Raw genomic sequence first — 20,769 nt, forward strand, 5'->3', positions numbered from 1 at the left:
TGCCTTCAGCCCAGGGTGTGATTCTGGAGATCCAGAATCGAGTCCCACGTCAGGCTCCCTCCATGGAGCCTGCTTCTCCCCCTGCCTGTGTCTCTGCCTCTCTCTCTCTCTCTGTCTCTCATGAATGAATGAATAAATAAAATCTTTAAAAAATAATAAAATAAAAAAATAAAACTGAGACCAGAAGCAGTGAGCTTCATTCTTGTAACTGGTACTTCCAAGTATCATCTCTCACCATGGTTGCTGGCTTACTTCTTGCCTCAGTCTCCTTTTGTCCTCTTCCTGTCCCACATCATAAAAGAAAACATACTGGAGAATAATGAGTCACATGGGATGGGAAACTTACACTCCATCCCACCCTGTGTAGTACAGGGCAGCAGGCTACTCTGCCTTTCTCTCTAATTCAGAGCATTTGTCTTGCTCAACCCATCTCCAATTTAAGAAATTATATGAGAACTGGTACTACAGATTTAAAAGTCCTGAATGGGGATCCCTGGGTGGCGCAGCGGTTTAGCGCCTGCCTTTGGCCCAGGGCGCGATCCTGGAGACCCAGGATCGAATCCCACATGGGGCTCCCGGTGCATGGAGCCTGCTTCTCCCTCTGCCTATGTCTCTGCCTCTCTCTCTCTCTGTGACTATCATAAATAAATAAAAATTTTTTTAAAAAATAAATAAATAAAAGTCCTGAATGTTGAAAGAAAAAAATAATCAGGCTTTTCCATTTTTTAGTTTTGTTCAATGGTTAGAAATTTGTTTTTGCATTATTCCTTTTAGTCTACATAGCAAGCTTTTCAAAAATAATGTTCTCCTGTGTGTGGAGCTATATATAAAAGATTGAAAAAACTGCTTTCAAAATGAGTAAATGGGTTGATATTATTGAGAGCCATATTCTCATTGTGGAAGAAGGGCCATACAAATATAAGAGAGAAAGCCAAAAAGAATCCTCTAGAAGTATGCTGGAATTGGAGGTACTGGTATGAACTATGATTTCTAAAATATGTATGTTTATGTGCACAACTATTTGCATATCATAAACATGTATATGTGTATACATATGCATATATAAATATATATATTTCTTAGTTCTATACACTAAAAGGGCCAAGAAGCAAAGATGCCGGCAGTAGCAACAAGCATACGTAGATCTTGGTCTCTAATACAGCTCTCCACTAAGAAGATCTAAGGGTTCTCAGAGAAATGTCTGATTCCAGAGACAGGATAAGACCTCGGGATATCTTGCTTGCCAGGAAGCAAGAAGGTACATGAAGCAATGATGAAAGCATGTTATAAGGACACCAAAGCTGGCTTGAGTGAGCTACTCCTGACCAAATCTGGAACATTTGGGCATCAGCGTCCCAGCATCAATCATGAATTTTAAACCACTGAATAAATAATAACTCATCTGTCCATTCCAAAAATACATAGATAATAACGATTATAATAGATGATAAATAATAATGATAGATGATAGATAGATAAAGATCAAAGTCTCTAGCTTACCTAGAATGCAGAGGACCAAATAGTAAATCTAGAGGTGGTACTGGAGTTAGAAAATTATCATTTTGCAACTGTTATGGTTAAAGTCAAACTAAGAATTGTCAATGAATTTTAAATCTTGAAGGAAATTTTGAATGAGATGCAGGACATTTGCATAATCCTATTAGGAGGGAGGGAGAGAGAGAGAGAGAGAGAAAAAAAATTATATAATGCAAAAATCAGGCAACTAGGTGTTAAATTAGTATCACCAAAAAGAGACAGATGGACATTGTGTGCTTCCAGATGCAATGTCCAGAGAAGACATATCACCTAGGCAGTAAGAGAGTGCACAATCTCAATCTATTCACAAGGAAACATCAGATAAACACAAAATGAGAAATGTTATATTCATTTTTAAAAGGGGGGGAGGCCAACAATATTCTTCAAAAAATGTCAGTATTGTAAAAGACAAGGAAAGGTGACAGAATCAGCTCCAGATGAAAGGAGGCTAGAGAGACTTGACAACTAAATGCAATACCTAAGCCTAGGCTGGATCCACTGATGGGGAAAAAATACTATAAAAAGACATCCCTAGATTACCAATAAAATTGGAACATGGAGAGCTGATGACAGGAAAGCCTCATATCAATGTAAATCTAGGAAGTAAATGAGTGTGTGGTAGTCATTCATAGGAAATATCCGCTGAAGAATATAGGTGCAAAGGGCCACGATATTTGTAATTTACCCTTAAAGAGTTCAGAAAAAAATAGAGAAAGAGGGAGGGAGAGATCAAGGGCACAACTGACAAAGTAAATGGAATCAATGTTAAATATAAGTGAATCTGGAGAAAAGGTCTAAGAGTGTTTGTGCAACTCTCTTTACTTTTGCAAACTTTGTTGTAAGTTTGAAACTATTTCCAGATAAAAGCTTTAAAAAAGAGATGCTTTGATATTCTGTAGTTCTAAGGACAAAGGAACAAAAGGAAATGATTTCATGGGACGCTTTACTATTATCTTTTCATTATAATTGCACATTGTCTTGCTTACTTATTTTGAACGTAAAAACGCATTTGAAAACTATTTGAATGAAACTTATTTGAAAAGCGACCTTGTTAGATGTTGCAAACCCCTGCTGGATCACAATATCTTATACTAAGCATCATGGAGTCAAATAGAGTCAATAGACCAGGCTTGCAGCAGAAACTCCCTAGCTCAATAAACGCCGACCCTACCCACATTTACCTGTCAAATTCCAAATCACATGCCCCTCCTCCGACTTTTTCCCTTAGGTTTAGAGAACAACGTGATCTTCCTATTTGATATTATTTTTAGAATTCTCCCCAAATCCAAACTTATAATAACAAAGGAACAGTTTGGAGCTCATAGGCTGACAACCTAAGCCTACTGCAGAGTTTAACCCAGAGTCTATCTTTTGTGCCAACTAATTTGCATAATGCAGGCTAGATTCACATTTTTCAGTAATTGCACTTTTTATCTCCTAACCTCCCCCCTGCATCCCAAGAAATGTGAAATGTGTTTGCTTTAGCTACTTAGGGTTGTTGTTGCTGTTTTTGTTTTTGTTTTTGTTTCTGTTTTTTAAGGACCTCACCTAAACCACTTACATTAAGGAGAGTTTCCTAAGTAGTCATGTTGTAGAAATAGAAGATCAGTATTTTACCTAAGATGAATGGTTTTTAAATGTTCAGAAGTATTTATTGCACAAAATGCAAACATGAAATCCAAAATACTTCATTCTTGGTAATCCAAATGCTACAAAGAAGCGATTGCAGAACTCTTTCTTGCAAACTGAACTCACCCAGCACCAGCTGGCCCCTGTGCACGAAAATCTCCAAGAATACTGGTCACTGAAGACACCTAGAGGACATATTAAGAAACTACAAGGAGCAGGCCTGCAAACGCTCCATGGTTCCCTCTTGCTGCTGCCTCTGTAATTTAAGAAGTATTTTATGCAGGATGCCTTGTGGGAAGAGGGGCACAGAGGTGAGCATTGGGCTTCGGTACTGAAAATTGAGATATTCAGTCATCAGCACATGCCAGAGCAACTTTTCATGATGCTTTATGGGCTTCGTTAGCTCCACAAGAGCATGTTCAGTGATACTCCTGTTAAAATAGATGATTGTTATTGGCTAAAAAAGAAAATCATTGAAAACCTACATCGTGGTTGACAGCGATCAAAAAAGGAAGAAAAAAAAAAAAAGGAAGAAAAGCTTTTGCTTGCATTTGTTCTGATGCCTTATTTGCTTTCCCGTTACTTAGTGCTACTTGGACCTATGGACTATGTAAACTTTAAAAAGTTATTTTGGGACCATTGAAAACTTCCCTTTGGTTTACCCAAAGCCCCAGCTTTGCCTGCCCTTTGGTAGAAAGGAGAGACGACCTATCTTATCCCTTTGGTCCATCAACCTCCAGTATTCTTTCCAATTTACTAACGGGTAAGCTGGTGGAGACAGTGCTTTACTGCTTTAGGAGCTGGACTTGTACAGTCTGGGTGGGCAGCAACACGCAGTTACAGCAAATGTACCAGTCTGTTAAAACACAGCTACAACTATAACAAGAACAACTATTTTTAACACAAAATTCCATGGCCCAGAGAGGTTTAAATATTTCAAGCAATATTTATTACAACAAGAATGCAGGCTGTGTCTAGCACTCCTTTATAATGGAATTTAAGTAGGGCCCTCCCACGGAGATACCATCCTATTTTATGAGAAATTTTCCTTTTCCTTTGTCACAAAGGGATTAGACTACCTATTGATAGAAGGTATTACTTCAGGAACGTCTACTTTATTGACCCAATTATTGATAAAAATTTGTAAGCTTTCTACCAAAATTTTTTCTTCTCTTTTTGGGGGTAGGGATCAGGGGACAGGAAGAAGTTGCTTACTGGTGTCTGGAAGTACTTACCAATAACAAACTCGAATGAGGCTGCATTTTTATGTCCAGACAGGGTGTGGTTAGACATAGACTTAGAACTGGGGAAAATGTGCATTTGGCAATTTTCAATTTCTTTTTCAAGGATGAAAACAATGAATAGACTTGTTAGTTTCACCAAGGTCTTTTGTTAAAACACGTGGGGATAGCATTATCTTTCGATCTTAATTGAGCACCTACATGAAAGGATAGAAGTAAATGATGTGAATGACTGTGAGGTCCATACACAGTGTATTTCAGTCTGAAGCTTGAGTGATACAATTCATTTGAATCCATGTACAAAATAAGTACAATCAATGTTTTTGGATAGTTAATTAAGTACAGATGATATTAGAGATTTTGAATTAAAAGTGGAACCAAGTGACCATTGCTGGAATATTTAATATGAAAATAGGAATCCAGAAGACTCATAAAAGTAGAATAAACAAAGGTCTGATTTTTTAAAATAAACTAATCATTTTTTTTCTCTTGGGAAGTATCCTGTATGCTTAGAGCATCAAGAATCATGGATGGGGTTTTTTTTAAGCAGTCAAAGGGATTCTCTCAATTTCAATTTATTTATTTTTAAGTACATAATGAATCCACATGAGTTCAAATGTTTGGAAGAAGAATAAGATATGCTATAAAAAGTTTTCTTCCCACTCCTGTCCCTTAGCAACCAGTTTCCTGACTCAGAAGCAATCAATGTTAATTTTTTATGAATCTTTTATTTTATACATAAATACACGCACGTATACACCTCCTCTTTCCCTTGCTTTTTTGCACCTGTATGAGCACTTTAAACATTGTATCCTGCATATCTTTGAAAACATGAAATACATAGGACTCTCTTGTTCTTTTTATAACTATAAAAACTAGTATTCTACTGTACCAAGTTATGTACCATAATTTATTCAATGAGTCCCCTGTTAGTAGTCACAGTGTTTCCAAATCTTGTTTTCAACCTTTGCTATTACAAAAATGGTACAGTATGTAAGTAACCCTGTACATACCCATATATAAGGTATATACCTATATACATAGAAGAAATTCCTCTGAGTGGAATTCTGGGTTGAAAGACATGTGCATTTGTAATTCTGATAGATTCTGCAAACATTTCCCCATAGAGGTCATCCATTTATACTGCATCAGCATCATACAGAAGTGTCTAGGGATCCCTGGGTGGCGCAGCGGTTTGGCGCCTGCCTTTGGCCCAGGGCGCGATCCTGGAGACCCGGGATCGAATCCCACGTCGGGCTCCCGGTGCATGGAGCCTGCTTCTCCCTCTGCCTGTGTCTCTGCCTCTCTCTCTCTCTGTCTCTCGACTTAATTAATTAATTAAAAAATATTGACCTCCTTTTTCCCTGAGCCTGAATGTGACCATTTCTAAGATTTCCCTATTTGGGGTCTAACCCGCAAAAATTCCTCTACATTTCAACCTAGATCTCCTGCTGTCATCTGTCCCTGTCTTCAGCTCTCCCCAGAGCCCACAGATCTAGCATTCAGTGCCACTGCTCTGCTCTGGTTCATGTCATTTCCTCTGCTGGAATGTCTTTTTCCATCAATACTGCCCCTCCAAATTACCATCTTTCAAAGCCAAGTTCTACTTTCATCTCTTCCATGAAACCCTTCTCAGTTATCTGGACTTTACTAACCTCTTCTCCATTAAGAGCTTCCCAACAGGTATGCCACAAAAGGGTTACAGAGAAATGAAACTATTGACCCCCTCAGCTCAGGATAGGCAGGGTCTGGTGCCTGGCGTCTAGATTGGTACTTCTGCCCAGGTCTGCATTATTACTCTAACCAAGAGTTCATACAATATTATCATACCTTTTTTTTCTTCTTTTTTTTAAAGAGAGGGGAGAGGGGCAGAGGGAGAGGGAGAGAGAATCTTAAGATGCTCTATGCCCTGTATGGAGCCTGATGCAGGGTTCCATCTCACAATCCTGAGATCATGACCTGAGCCGAAATCTAGGGTCAGATGCTTAATCTACTGAGCCACCCAGGTGCCCCCAAAATTATCCTATTCTATGCATGCCCTGATGTGAAAAGTGAAGGGAAGGTCTCTAGATTTTCTATTTTCTTATTGTGCTTTTTGTTTGTTTGTTCTGTCCTGGAATTAGAAAATTGTCTCTCTTGATAGCAGTTGGGCTTTGCTCAGTGATGCAATGGGAAAATACTTTTCTTTAAATAGTATTAACCAGGACTTCCAATTCTATGTTAAATAGTAGTTGAGGAGATGTGCAGTTGGGAAAACTAAGACTCAGAGCAACGAATTATTTGCTCAAGGTCACACAGAGGAGCTAGCAGTGAAGCGCCAGCCTGGACCAAAGGTGAAAGTATAGCATTAGAACTACTGTGAATTCCAATTCTGTGCACCCAAGACACACACACACACACACACACACACACACACACACACAATTCCAGTCTGCCTGACTACAAAGCTTACATGTTTGATCACCATGGATGCCTGTTCCTGTGAAAGCTTGCTAAGTAAGAGATTGACAGGGGTCTGCAGAGCCAAGCAAATACCCTCTTGCTTCGGGAACAAAGTAGAAGCCATCAGACATCAGGTGTTATTACTGGGCCCTCATCTTCCCAGCACTGAATCTATGAACCTCCCAGTGTCTGTGTTCATCCTTGTCTTGTTCTTTCCTGCTACAATAAGAAGGGTCAAGAGACCTCTTCTCCTCTACTAGACCCAGGGTGGCTAGATTTCAAACCCTCCATTCCCATGCATTATTCTCTTTCTCTTCTCTGTCTTCATCCTCTCCCTCACAACTGAACCATTCGCAGCAGCAAACATAGTCCAATAACTCCTATCTTTAAAAAAAAAAAATTGTTCTTTGGGGGCCCTGGCTGGCTCAGTTAGTAGAGCATGGGACTTTGATCTTGAAGATGTGAGTTCAAGCCCCATTGTGAGTTCAAGCCCCATTTTGGGCATGGAGCCAAGGAAGGAAGGAAGGGAGGAAGGGAGGAAGGGAGGGAAGGGAAGGGAAGGGAAGGGAAGGGAAGGGAAGGGAAGGGAAGGGAAGGGAAGGGAAGGGAAGGGAAGGGAAGGGAAGGGAAGGGAAAAAAAGGAAAGGAAAAAATTTTGTTCTTTGACCCCCCTCCTACCATCATCCTATCTCCCCTGAGGTGTGTTCATACAGACCCCAGAGTATGGAAATCCTACAGTAACAGAGGTAAAGATCCTGCCAAAGGTGGCGCCCTTGTCACAGGCCTCAGCAGCTTCAGCTGTGGCTGAGCCTTGCTGGGCTGGTGTCGACTGTGTTGATAGTTGAAGCATTGTCAGGCTAGGGCAGGGTGCATCACAGCCTGGCTATCAGAAGTCGAGGTCAGCTGCTGTGATAGGGATCACGTGGCAGCACCCTTTTTTGATAACTATCTCGAAGGAAAAAGAAGAACAAGGAAAACCTTTTTTTAAAAAAAGTTTCTGATCATCACTTTTAAGCTAGAGAGACTCAAATCCAATCTCAGCAGCTGAACAGCTAACAGGCACTTGTCATCCTCTCTATCCATCCATTCATCCATCCATCCATCCATTCATCCTTTGAATGACATTCATTGAAGGAACTTTGTTCCTGACACTGTTCTAGGCACTGAAAATAAAACATTATATAAGACAGATAAGACTGATACTCTCACAGAGCTTACCTTTCAGAATGGGTATGCATAACAATCAAATCAACCAATTAATTAGCAAGAAACTATTAGCTAGTGATAATTGCTATGATGAAAATAAAACAAGGTAAGTAAAAGGAAGTGATTACTTTAGATTAACTCAACAGTTTTCAATCCTATCAAACCCAACATCCTCTCTCCATAACAAATATAATAGCATTTATGATTCTAAAATATAAACTCTTATATGATATAGTCTACTTCATACATAATTTGCATATACATATATAAATATATATGTCCAACTAATAATGAAGAGAAATAAAAGGACATAATTTTATAAGAAAATATTCATTCCAATATGTAAATGATTGAACATGACTATACTTGAAAACATGATGAGGCAGTCAGATGTTTGCATTCATACATTTACTCACCATGAATGCAATAGCCACAAATGCCCAATGATTACAGGAGTGTTACCAGTGACTCTTATACCACTGGCATTGCCCTTAGTGACATGATTTACCTAAATAAGGAACAACTCTGGGTAATGCCTCAAACAAAATAATGCATTATCTTTCATCAATTCACATGGTAATTGCATCCCTAGAAATTTTAGTGGATGTTAAAACTAGGCAAAAAATATTTAGTCATTAGATATCTCTGGGTCTACAGAGAGGATTCTTGGTACATATAACTAGAAACAGGTTTTTTTCTCATACATGACAAGTAAGATATTCAAAGTCAGGCAGTATGTAGGCCAATGTTTCATTGGGACGACTCTACTATTTATTGCCAGACATCAGGCATCTCTAGCATCCCCTCCCACTCTGTCACTAAATGCCAGAAGTATCCCCAATTATTGTGAATAACAAAGATGTTCCGACACATTTTCTAAACACCTCATTGAGATTGGTGCCACCCTCATGGAGAACCACTAGAATAAGTGGTTAGGGAAGGGCTTGGTAAGAGCCTCTTTAATAGCCATTTGGGAAAAACATTCTGAGCAGAAGGAATGCTGGATCCACTTTCACTGCAGTGATGCAACAAGCCTGAAGGGCTCAAGGAGCAGAAAGACTATAGAGATGGCTTTGGAGAGGTGGACGAAAGTCAAACCACACAGGACCTTCAGCCCAAAGTAAAGACTTAGATGTTGTTATTAGTGTGACAGAGATTTATTAAGGTGGGTTGTTGAGCAAGGGAAGGCCATTATTGAACTTTGGTTAGCCACTATGGCTGTGGAGAATGGACTGTGAAAGGGAGAGACAAGGAGACCATTTGGGAGACTGTTTCAAGTGTACAGGAAGAGGATGATGGCAGGTTGGCCTAGGATGGTAGAGACGGAAATAGAAGTGGATGGCTCAAGGACAGGTTTGGGATAAAAGCCAACAGGATTCAGTAATGGATGAGAAGTAAGGGGAGAAGGAGAAGGAGTAATCAAGGATGATCACTGGTGGTTTTGACATGAATAACTGGGTGGCTTTGATGATATTTCCTGTGTTGGTAAATCTGAAAGAGGAATAGTTCTTGCTTATTAGTTTTTGTGTGTGTCAAGAGTTTTGTTTTGGACATGTTCCATTTGAGATGCCTGTTGGACACCCAGATTGTCAAATAGGCAAATAGGCCTTCGGAGTTCAGGGGATAGACAAGGGGCAGCACTGGGAGAAACTGTGCATGGAGCAGGCAGAAGTCCCATCTCAGAACCCTGGGGCACAATACCTCTTAGAAAATGAGTAGGGGAGATCCCTGGGTGGCTCAGCAGTTTGGTGCCTGCCTTTGGCCCAGGGCGCGATCCTGGAGTCCCGGGATCGAGTCCTGAGTCGGGCTCCCTGCATGGAGCCTGCGTCTCCCTCCTCCTGTGTCTCTGCCTCTCTCTCTCTCTCTCTCTCTCTCTCATAAATAAATAAATAAATCTTTAAAAAAAAAAGAAAAGAAAAGAAAATGAGTAGGGGCAATAAGGGGGAGTTAGGAAGAAAACCAGGGCAGTAGCATCACGAAAACCAGAAGTATGGGAGCATATTTACATTTTATGGAGCCTGAGGATTTTAGCACTGGGGAGGAACCTCCTTTAAAGAAGCAAAATTACGAAAACAAAATTAGGTAGAGTGAATACTTATTTGGAATAAGCAAAAAAATAATCTTATAATAGTTTCTTATCCTACATATTTTGGCTTCATACTGATTATTCACATAACTATGGCTTTAGTGTATAATTATCTATGGTTTGAATAGAAAGAATTCAAACTTTCCTCTGGCATTGTAGATTGAATTTGTTTTATTATTATTAATTTTTAAAAGTTGCTTTCAACTGGGGCACCTGGGTGGCTCTTGGGTCGCCTGGGTGGCTCAGCGGTTGAGCTTCTGCCTTCAGCTCAGGGTGTGATCCCAGGATCTGGGATCCAGTCCGGCATCAGGGTCCTTATAGGGAGCCTGTTTCTCCCTCTGCCCACACGTCTCTCTCTCTGTCTCTCAAAAAATAAAATCTTTTTTAAAAAAGCACCCCACTCTTTATTTCAGCTCAGGTCATGATCTCAGGGTCCTGGGATTGAGCCCCACATTGGGCACCACGCTCAGCAGGGAGTCTGCTTCTCCCTCTGCCCCTCCCCCAGCTTGTACATGAGAGCTTGTGTGTGCTTGTTCTCTCTCTCATATAAATAAATTAAACCTTTTTTAAAAAAAGTTGCTTTGAACCTCATGGGTCATAGTTTGTAATGTCATGTATGTTTTTAAGACTAATGTCAAAATTAGGAAACCTCTATCAGGTTTGTTTCACAAGCTGTGGGATAGTAGGGCATTTCAGGTTTTCTTCCGTAGTTTTCCTTTACCAGTTGTCACCAATGTCCTGATGTCCTTGTAGTGTCATATTGAAGTTTTATGTTAGTTTCATCACTATTAGTTTTCCATGTAAATTAGCAAGGAATGTAAGTTTTTTTCTCAACATGTTTACATGACTTACTTCTCTTTATTAGCAGGATTTCCAAACAATTCACAAGTTTATTCATTCCTTCCATTCAAAATATATCTCTTCCTCTCAATGTGTTGCTGCTTTTATCTTAATCTGTTACAATTTGTTTCTCAATATCAGGATAATTAATCTATCAGTTTTTTTAAAAAAAGATTTATTTAAAAAAAAAGATTTATTTATTTGAAAGAGATGGGGAAAGGGGCCAAGAGAGAAGAAGAGAGAGAATTTCAAGCAAGCTCTTTGCTCAGACATGAGTCTTGATCTCAGGACCCTGAGATCATGACCTGAGCTGAAATCAAGAGTCAGACACTGACTGAGTCACCCAGTACCCCTAACATCACTTTTATTTCACATTCCATCCTCTTTTCTTTTGAATTCTGTTATTTTATATATCAATAAATTTAAAATGACATAAGAAATATCCTTTATATAAGTCCAAATCAGTCTGTAATTTCTTACTTGTTTTTGAAATACTCCAAAACATTTTTCCAAATTGCAATTAAAACAACATAGTCTAATTTAACCAATGCTTTGAATAAACTCATTGCATCTGGTTGTGTTAAGCTTTCTCTTCTGGGTCTTGGAAAAATATGTTTTAGAATCCTTGAAACATTGTTATATCCATATTGCAAGGCTTAAAACAGCTTTATAATGGGAAGATCATCTCATTACACTTAGATTTCTTCTTAAAAAAATCTGAGCTGCACCTGGGTGGCTCAATCGATTAAGCATCTGCCGTCTGCTCAGGTCATGACCTCAGGGGCCTGGGATCCAGGATTGTGATGGGCTCCTTGCTCAGTGAGAAGCCTACTTCTCCCTCTTCCTCTGCCACACTCCCCCACTTGTATGCTCTTTCTCTCTCTCAAATAAAATCTTAAAAAAAAACCTAAATTGGCATGTTTATTTAAAATGCTCTGTATGCTCTGTACATGCACCCCAATGTTTATAGCAGCATTATCTACAATAGCCAAATTAGGGAAAGAGCCCAAATTTCCATCAACTGATAAATGGACCAACAAGATGTGGTACATATAAACAACAGAATATTACTCAGCCATCAAAAAGAATGAAATCCTACCATTTGCAATAACATGAATGGAGCTAGAGAATATTATGCTGAGCAAACTAAGTCAGTCAGAGAAAGACAACCATATGGTTTCACTACATGTGGAATCTAAGAAACAAAACATATGAACATATGGAAAGGAAAAAGGGAGAAGAAAGCAAACCATAAGAGACTCTTAACAATAGAGAACAAACTGAGGGTTGCTGGAGGGGAGGTGGGTGAGGGATGGGCTAAAGGGGTGATGGCCATTAAGGAGGGCACTTGTGATGAGCACTGAGTGTTGTATGTAAGTGATGAATCACTAAATTCTCCTGAAACCTAAATTATACTATATGTTAACTAACTAGAATTTAAATAAAATTTTGAAAAGAAAAAAAAATTTTAAGTGAAATAAAATATATGTGAGAGAAAATCAAAACAGTAAAATATAACTGTTGCAAAATACTGACATAGTGAATAACTTCAGATTACTACCAAGGCAGCTTCTTCTTTCCCTCAAATTAAGAAAATTCTGCATAATTACTGGGTTTTTAAAAAAAATTTATTTTCAAGTAATCTCTATGACCACCATGGGGCTCAAACTCACGACCCTGAGATTAGATCGCATGCTCCACCAACTAAGGCAGCCAGGCACTCCATAACTAGTGTTTTAAAAGAATGCTTGTAGCTCTCTGCTTTCGCCATCCCTAGCAGTTACATGATAGCACACCTGACCATGAATACTATTCAATAGAAGAGTGCAAGTGTTGAATAAAATCACAGATAGTTTTTAGTTAGTGATAAGTTAAAAATTGTTCATGGGTGTTTCTATTGTTAATGGAGAATACAACAATCGCCATCTGAAAATCTGGCACTGCCATGTATAGACTTTCACTAATAGAGTAGTATTGGATATCTGGTTTATGTATTTTATTTCACTAGTTAATTTGATACACCAGTTGTCCATAAGTTTTAGATGAGTCACGTTCATTCTTTTATTTTGACATTTTTTCCAAGTTTCTTATGCAAAAGCAAAATTCAACAATTAGTTCAGGGATTACCACGAAATTACCTACTTTCGTTTGAAGAACACAATGTTTTCACTAGGACCTCTGAAGCGATTTTTACTTAAAAATGTAATAGCTGCTGCTACTGTTTATGGCATTCTAAATAATTCAGAATGTTTTTCCTGTTTTTTTTCCTGTTGATTTTTCAAGAAGCTGGTTTAGTGCATTTTAATTAGACATATATATACAGTTGATCCTTGAACAATGTAGGGGTTGGGGGGGCAACAACCCCCTGAAGTAAAAAATTTGAGTATAACTTTTGACTCCCCAGAAACTTAACTACTGATAGCCTAATGTTGACCAGAAACCATAGTCAATTAACACATATTTTGTGTTATACATACGGTATATTGTATTCCCACAATAAGATAGAGAAAAGAAAATGTTATTAAGGAACTCATAAGGAAGAGAAAATACATTTAAAGTACTGTATTGAGGGGGGGAATAAAGTACTGCATTTATTTATTTTAAAAATCCATGAATAAGTGGACCCATGTAGTTCAGACCTGTGTTGTTAAAGAGTCAACTGTTATTTCAAGTAAACATTGCAAACCTAGCACTCTGTGGGATATACTTAACTTTTTAAACTTCTTAGCATATTTACCCAGTACTAAAACCCATCTGACATAATCTGTCTTGTTGAAAACAGTCTACAAACAAAAGAAAAAATGCAACTTTTAGTTTTAGAATAGGCCAGCCAGGTTCTCATAGCAGTTTGACCCAAATGTATCTGTTTGAGAAGTATATGCTTTCCTGTGATTTGTTCTGTTGAATTCTCTGTGAATATTATTAGACCAAAATTTGGAAAAAGTGAACTCCATTTGATGTTGAATAAAATTGTTGTTCTTCATAACAGACCACAATGAAAGATCATGGCAATTACCAAATCAATTAGCTCATCAAAGTGAAGCAGATTCTGATGTTTCTGTGTTCCTTTGAGGATACAAAGTTCATTTTTCTTCACTATTACTTTCATCTTCCTTCTTTTTTTTTTGTTTCCTGTTTCAAGCGTTTTCATTATCACAAGCATTTTTATCTCTTCTGTTGGCTATCATGAATCTTTCCCTAATCTTCATGATTTTGAATACCAGAGACTTTAGTTTCTGTTGAAATATAATAAAAAAAAATTGTGGGGGGGGGGGCATTTTAAACCTTCCACCTGTTCTTTCTTATAGTTTATGTTTTGGCTTTCATGAAGATACTGCCTCTTCATCATAGTTGAATAGTGAAATAATCGCTAGCACCAAAAAACAAAGATCTAAAATGAACGTATACAGAAGAGCAATTCAGATACGTTTTAATTGCTGCTCTGTTGCATAGAGCAATGCAATTGTGAAACCAAATTTCTTTTATTCTATATACATTCACTTTCTGATGAAAATGTATAGGAATTCTTCATCTGAAACGCTAGTTTCTTTAGACCACTTCACTCTCTTGGTGCCAATTTTGGTGCCATTTCATCCAGAACCACCAGATTTTGAAGGGGCAAGTACATTAAAATGCAATCCAGTACATCAAGATGCATAAAACACTCAACTGTTTATATGTGTATACTCACTGCAGTACTGTGCATGTTCCTGCCCTATAGTTTTCTTCTGATAATTTCTGGTTTGCATGAGTCCCATTTTTAAAAAGCACAGCGCATTTTTAATGCGCGTGCTGCATGATTGAGCATATAAATACCTGATAGGAGAGGACTTTTAATTTGGTAAACTGTCAAAGAGAATCTAATTGCTTACAAATATATGTGTCTGAAGATTAGAAGACTTTTTCACGGATTAGCTTCCAGTTTAATCTGTGTCAAAACTTGTTTCCCCCACAACTTGTGCACCTACAGAGCAGGGTGCCATAGGACATGATGATGTCATGATATGACCCCAGGTCTGCATTTTCACGTCACAGCTCTGGGTGAGAGGTGGGGAAAGTGGGCCAAATGAGAATTCCTGGACCTCCTGCCGCACAGACCCCACTGCACTGGTGTGATAAATCCCACCTAAATGTGTTTGCAACTCAATTTCCCTGAGCTGAATGCAGGGATGCTAAATGCAGGGAGAAACGTGATGAAGTTGAGCTCAGAATGAAAAAAAGACAATGATCTTGACCGATTCCAGTGAAAGTACTTTACAAATTTTACAAAATTACATGATCTTGTGAACACATGGCTAGAACTCCTGTGGGTCCTTGGGAGGAGCAGGTGCTAGTGGTCCATGTTTCATTTACTTTGCAGCAAATTCTTCTCTGCAAGGCGATGAAGCACAAGAGGGAGAGAGTGCTTGCTGTGTCCGATGCTGCCAAGAAGTGAGATAAGATGAGGACTTGAAAGAGGACTTCAACTATCTCCATTTTGACCTCTGTCTGTATTTCCTAATTGAGTAAGTTCTTCTTTCCAGTTTATCTCTTGACTCAGGAGAAAGACCCTCCCGCACCCCCCCCCCCACCATGGGAACCAATCTACTGTCTCAAGACTAGGGATTGCCCTGATCTGACAAGACCCTGCCCACCTGTGATTGACTCCAAGACAATGATTGACCTGACCTTCACTGCCTACCTAAAGCTACCCACTGACCTTTGTTCTGTGTTTTTCTTATACAAATCTCAGTGTTTTCAGCACCTCGGAGGCAGTCTTTGAGATGCTAGTCCTCTGTTCTAAGGGGGTTTGCTTCACTGAAATAAATCCCTTTCTTGTTTCACTGCCACCCATATCTCTGTTTTTTAATTTTATCAGCCACGAGTGGCCAAACCTGATCTGTGTGGGTCCCTGGCACCAGGTACTCTCTCTCGCACCTGTGCATCTTGGTGATAGACTGACATGCAACGTTTAGATTTAGCAAGTGGAGATTTCTAGTGCTTGGAAAATAGCCATTTCACTGGAAGGGACAGAAGCCACACTAGAATAAATTAAAGAGAGAATAGGAGGTTAGGAAAGTTAGACAAGAACCACCAGAAAAGTTTGGCTATGATCTTTCTGCTCTGATACAGAAAGATTGCCAGGATCTGTTGTCTAGTGAGAGGTAAAGAACAGTGTGTGCATTATAGTATTATTGCTGGATGCTTCCATATGTGTATCTCTCCAAGTACATACAAGATGCCTCTAGCAAGGAGAATTAGCCATTGGAGTTTTTGAAGTATGTGAATATATTATTTAAAACATTGTGTGTGTGTGTGTGTGTGTGTGTGTGTGTGTGTGTGTGTGTATGTTTAAAGACACATACCTGTGAGGGAAGCAATAAAGTGCTGGAAGTTGGGAGATACAAGTGTGAACAAATGGGGATTTAAGGATGGGTGGGTTTGTATGCTGACCCAGTAGAAAGAAAGAGAACAATAATGCAAAAAAGAAAGGCTAGCTGTAGAAGCCAAGTGCCCGAGGTGAGATGGCAGCCATTCAGCTCTCCCAAGGAAGAGCTGGCTATTGCTAAGGTAAGTGTTCTCACCAAGATAAGGGAAAGCACTACCTGCACAGGCTAAGTATCCCAGAGCAGAAAGGGCAAAATCAGAACATTTATGAAGTTCTGGAGTCTGGTTTAAGGGAGGTTGCTCCATATGGGCCACAGTGGAGGTTTGATTGGGATTAGATAAGAAACATGATCTGATAGTTAAGGATCTGTGGACACAGAGAAAGAAGCAAGAGAAGGTACAGCTGAAGACAAATTGGCAGATTTGGTTTAGGGTTTAAAGGAATCACTCCCAAATGACTAACTATTTTCTATTTTCTTTTATTTTCCTGGTAAAGTCTGAAGCCAGGTCATCAGTTAAGAGTTAGGGGGTACCAGGGGTGCAGGGAGTCTGAAGAGGAGAGTTACTTTGGAAAGTAATGAGAGAAGGTAGCACAGAAGGATAGTATTAATGTAGGTGGTTGACCCGGTGTGCTTGCCTCTCAGCTAAAAGGTAGTCCCCTTAAAGGTCACCAATCTCCCAGGTGCAATTCACTCTTCCCTACAAAAAAAACATTTTAAAACCACTGTCACTCCCAAAGCAGCTGTCAGCGACAAGAAGTGGAGTTTGTCAAAATGTCTCTATGTCAGCAAAGGTTCTTCACTTTTCATTTTAGGACTAACAACCTATTGGAAGAATTGTTCCAATTCAGGAGGAAGATGGCCACAAAAGTGACTTCAGGTCTCTACAACTTCCAACATGGGGAATCACCCAAGAATTTGAAATTACAGTGTTTTCTGGTTTCCTGTCTTCTCAAGGCTTTGAAGATCTTTAAGACCAAGTTTTAATCACATGTCGGTGGGTGATGACTTCCCCTTCCCCTGAGTTTCTACAAAGGACAGGAGAATGTCTCCTGCCATTGCCCAGATTGTCCCTTTCCTTGTGAACACCTTGACACATAGTAGGCATTCAATAAATAATAGCTGCCACATAATCCATATCATCCTTTATGGGCTTTACAGTACCTGAGCCCTACAGTATCTGAGACATACGTGAGGCACTGGGGACTCCTAGAACTATTTGGAAAGAATTTGAGTTTCCTCAGAGATGGGGCTTAGAGAACCACTGCTTTGGAAATTTTTTTTAAAATTTTTTTTAAAATCCTACTTCTCACTCAAGGTGAAGCTGGTGAGAAATAGGGAACAGAGATGCCAGGTAAGTTTTACAAAGAGTGCTTCATTGGTTGTGTTCATTCAGTATTGAACAAAATGAGACAATCAGTAGTTCTGCAGGGCTCCCTGTGTATGAGAGAGAAAGGGCCAAGTCTCATTATGCTAAACGATGAAGACATGCCAAAAATTGGCTTAAAATTGGGACATAGTTTTTTTTTTTTTTTTTTTTCAATTTAAGTAATATCTATCTCCAATGTAGGGCTCAAACTCATGACCCCAAGATCAAGAGTTGCACACTCCTCTGACTGAGCTAGCCAGGCACCCCTATTAGGACACAATTTAAATAGTCACATCCAACAAACTGAATCATGTCATTCAAAAGATAATTGGGAGATTCATAAAACAAATGAATTCATAGTGCACTACAAGCATGGCATCCAGGAGGGAATACACGTTTCAAATTGTGTGATAAATGCCGTCTGTTCTCAGTCTTTTCTGTATCTCTGGGGGTGTAAGAGTAATTTCATTTGGAGACAAGTGTAAAAATCTATATTATGTTAAAAAAGAAGCAGCAGGCCCAAGATGGAGTCACTTGTGCTGAGCCTAGGTGTCAGCAAACCAAGACTTAATATCTAACCTAATTGAAGTTTCAGCCTCTCCCAAGAGTGGAATTTTCTATCAATCAGTCTGGAATTTCCCGGTCAACGCTCTTGAGGGAATCTGCATGGTATATCTCTACTTTTCTGCCAAGAAAAGCAACCTTGCCCAAAATAGTCATCTCTTTTGTTTCTGCAGTCCTTGTCCCTGTCCCAAAACCTTCCATTTTGTACAGTTTCTCAGAACTCCTTCTACTTGCTAGATGGAATGCAGCCAGCTTCATGAATCAATGAATAAAGCTAATTAGATCTTCGAATTTACTCAGTTAAGGTTTTTTTTTTTTTTTTTTTTTTAACAATTCCAAGCCCTGAATGGTCTGGCTCTGTAGCCCTGTTCTGGGGATGCTTTGGTTATTACTTATTGCAAAGGAGAAGTATCCTGTAACTACTATTAAATGGAAAATAATAAAATAACACACACACACACACACACACACAAAATTACTCATTCTGCCCAAGTTACAAAACCAAATCCATTCAGTTTTTCTGAGTATTAGGAGAACATTTTGGAGTTTGCTAATAACTATTAACTTTATCATAGTTTGTATACAAGAGGTTGTGAGACAGGGACACTGAAGAGACCTCCATAAAAGACTTTTTTGCAGCTTTTATTCTTGCTAGTGATGTGGGAAATAGGTAAAAGAAAAAAAAGTTTCCTTACTACTTATTGTCCATTAACAAGTCCTTGAAACAGACTGTCCTCCAAGGACTCAGCTGCCTCAATGTTAACACTTTGCTAAGGGCAAAAGGCAATTTTAGCCTGACCCCCAGGATCCTGTGAGTCTACTTTAACATACTAAAATTCCTTTGGAAACTTCTTTTATCTCTACCCCCAAGGTATATATTGGTAATCATCCCCCAAGTATATGACCCACTAATACTCATCTGAAGGGGCTCATGACTAAGGTTTTATTAGACAGTAATAAATGACCTTTTCCTAACACTAGCTAGTCCCCTCAAGGTCCTGGAAACCTTGTTTTCAAAACACCTGGGAGTCTGTGCTATCCTTAACACCCTCCCACCTTGAAAGTACATAATTAGCCACTCCTCATGACCCCCGTGCAGCTCTTTCTGCCCAAAGGTCCTATACCCATGCTCTAATAAAACCACCTTTTTGCACTGAAGACATCTCAAGAATTCTTTCTTAGTCATCAGTTCCAAACCCCAATCAATTCCTACATCACTAGGACCTGCATCCCCACCTTACAGATGCCTTAATGTATGTCCTCCTTGTAATGGTCAAGGAGTTAACGATTTCTTTGGAGTTTTCTAGCACAATAGATTACATCTAAGGAGTGACAGGGCAAGGTCATAATGAACAATTTTCAAGACCACCAACCCCATACACTTTGACACCAAGAACTCTGGCTCCAGGGCAGAAGTGACTTATGGAGGACACCTGAGCACTCATCTTTGATCAGTTCCTGGTCTTTTAGCCAGTTCCTGAATCAGTTTTTTAAAGTCTGAGGTACAAATAAAATAATGTTTTCAATCATTTATTCACAAGTAATATCGACAATGCAAGATGATGAATGAAGTGTTACTCTATTCTGGGGATCTTTGGCACATACCATAAGTCACCTCTGGGAGTGGATCTATTCTGGGTTGAGATGTCTTAACATGAAACTGTTGAAGGATAGTTGGAAGAAAGGCAGGTAGGGACAGGCTCCACTCCAACTCTAAGAGGAAACCACCCTTAAAAGGATTTTATACCCACCCGGGAAAAAGCCCTCCACCCTTTTCCACATGATAGACAAAAGATAAAAACCTGATTGGAGGGATCCCCAGGTGGCTCAGCAGTTTGGCGCCTGCTTTTGGTCCAGGGCATGATCCTGGAGACCTGGGATCGAGTCCCGCATTGGGCTCCCTGCATGGAGCCTGCTTCTCCCCCTGCCTGTGTCTCTGCCTCTCTGTGTGTGTGTGTGTGTGTGTGTGTGTGTGTGTGTGTGTGTGTCCCGTGAATAAATAAAATAAAATAAAATAAAATAAAATAAAATAAAATAAAATAAAATAAACCTGATTGGATGACAGGCACATGGAGGGTTAATCAGATGAAAATAGTGTGCTATTAAGCTCATAAAAAACCCTAGACATAGAAATTCCAGTGGTAACCCTCTTGGGTCCCCTCCCTCTTCAGGAGCTCTGTACCATTACTTTACTATTGGTCAATAACTTTGCTGCCTGCCATTCTTTGTCTGGTCTATCTCTTCATTCTTCAAAGTGGTGTGACCAAGAACCATGGGTACCGAAAGAGGAAATCCTCAACAAAACTATAGGTATAGACCACTAAATGCACATTTTAGCTTTTATTTAATTTTCAGCATTCTCCAGTTATATTGGAATTTATCCATTTGTTTAAGAATTTCACCTAAAAAAAAGAATTTCACCTATTCTACTTCACACAAAATATTAAGTGAACCACTGTAGTAGGGGGGCAGGTAATGGAGGTTAAAATT

General features: G+C 39.2%; 1 long non-coding RNA gene across 4 annotated transcripts in view; it reads right to left on the minus strand.

The window, feature by feature from the left end:
* Positions 1–20,769, minus strand: part of LOC144312250 (uncharacterized) — a 46,024-nt gene that overhangs the window by 12,373 nt on the left and 12,882 nt on the right. For 2 of the 4 annotated variants that reach the window (XR_013377749.1, XR_013377747.1), the window contains exon 5: positions 12,962–14,216. The exons of 1 other annotated variant lie outside the window; for it this stretch is intronic. This is a non-coding gene — a long non-coding RNA (uncharacterized LOC144312250). Of the gene's footprint in view, positions 1–12,961; positions 14,217–14,244; positions 15,402–20,769 lie in introns of those variants that run through there. One more of the 4 variants, XR_013377748.1, reaches the window with a different exon arrangement.

The sequence above is a fragment of the Canis aureus genome, chromosome 4, assembly GCF_053574225.1.
Source record: "Canis aureus isolate CA01 chromosome 4, VMU_Caureus_v.1.0, whole genome shotgun sequence".
Lineage (NCBI taxonomy): Eukaryota > Metazoa > Chordata > Mammalia > Carnivora > Canidae > Canis > Canis aureus.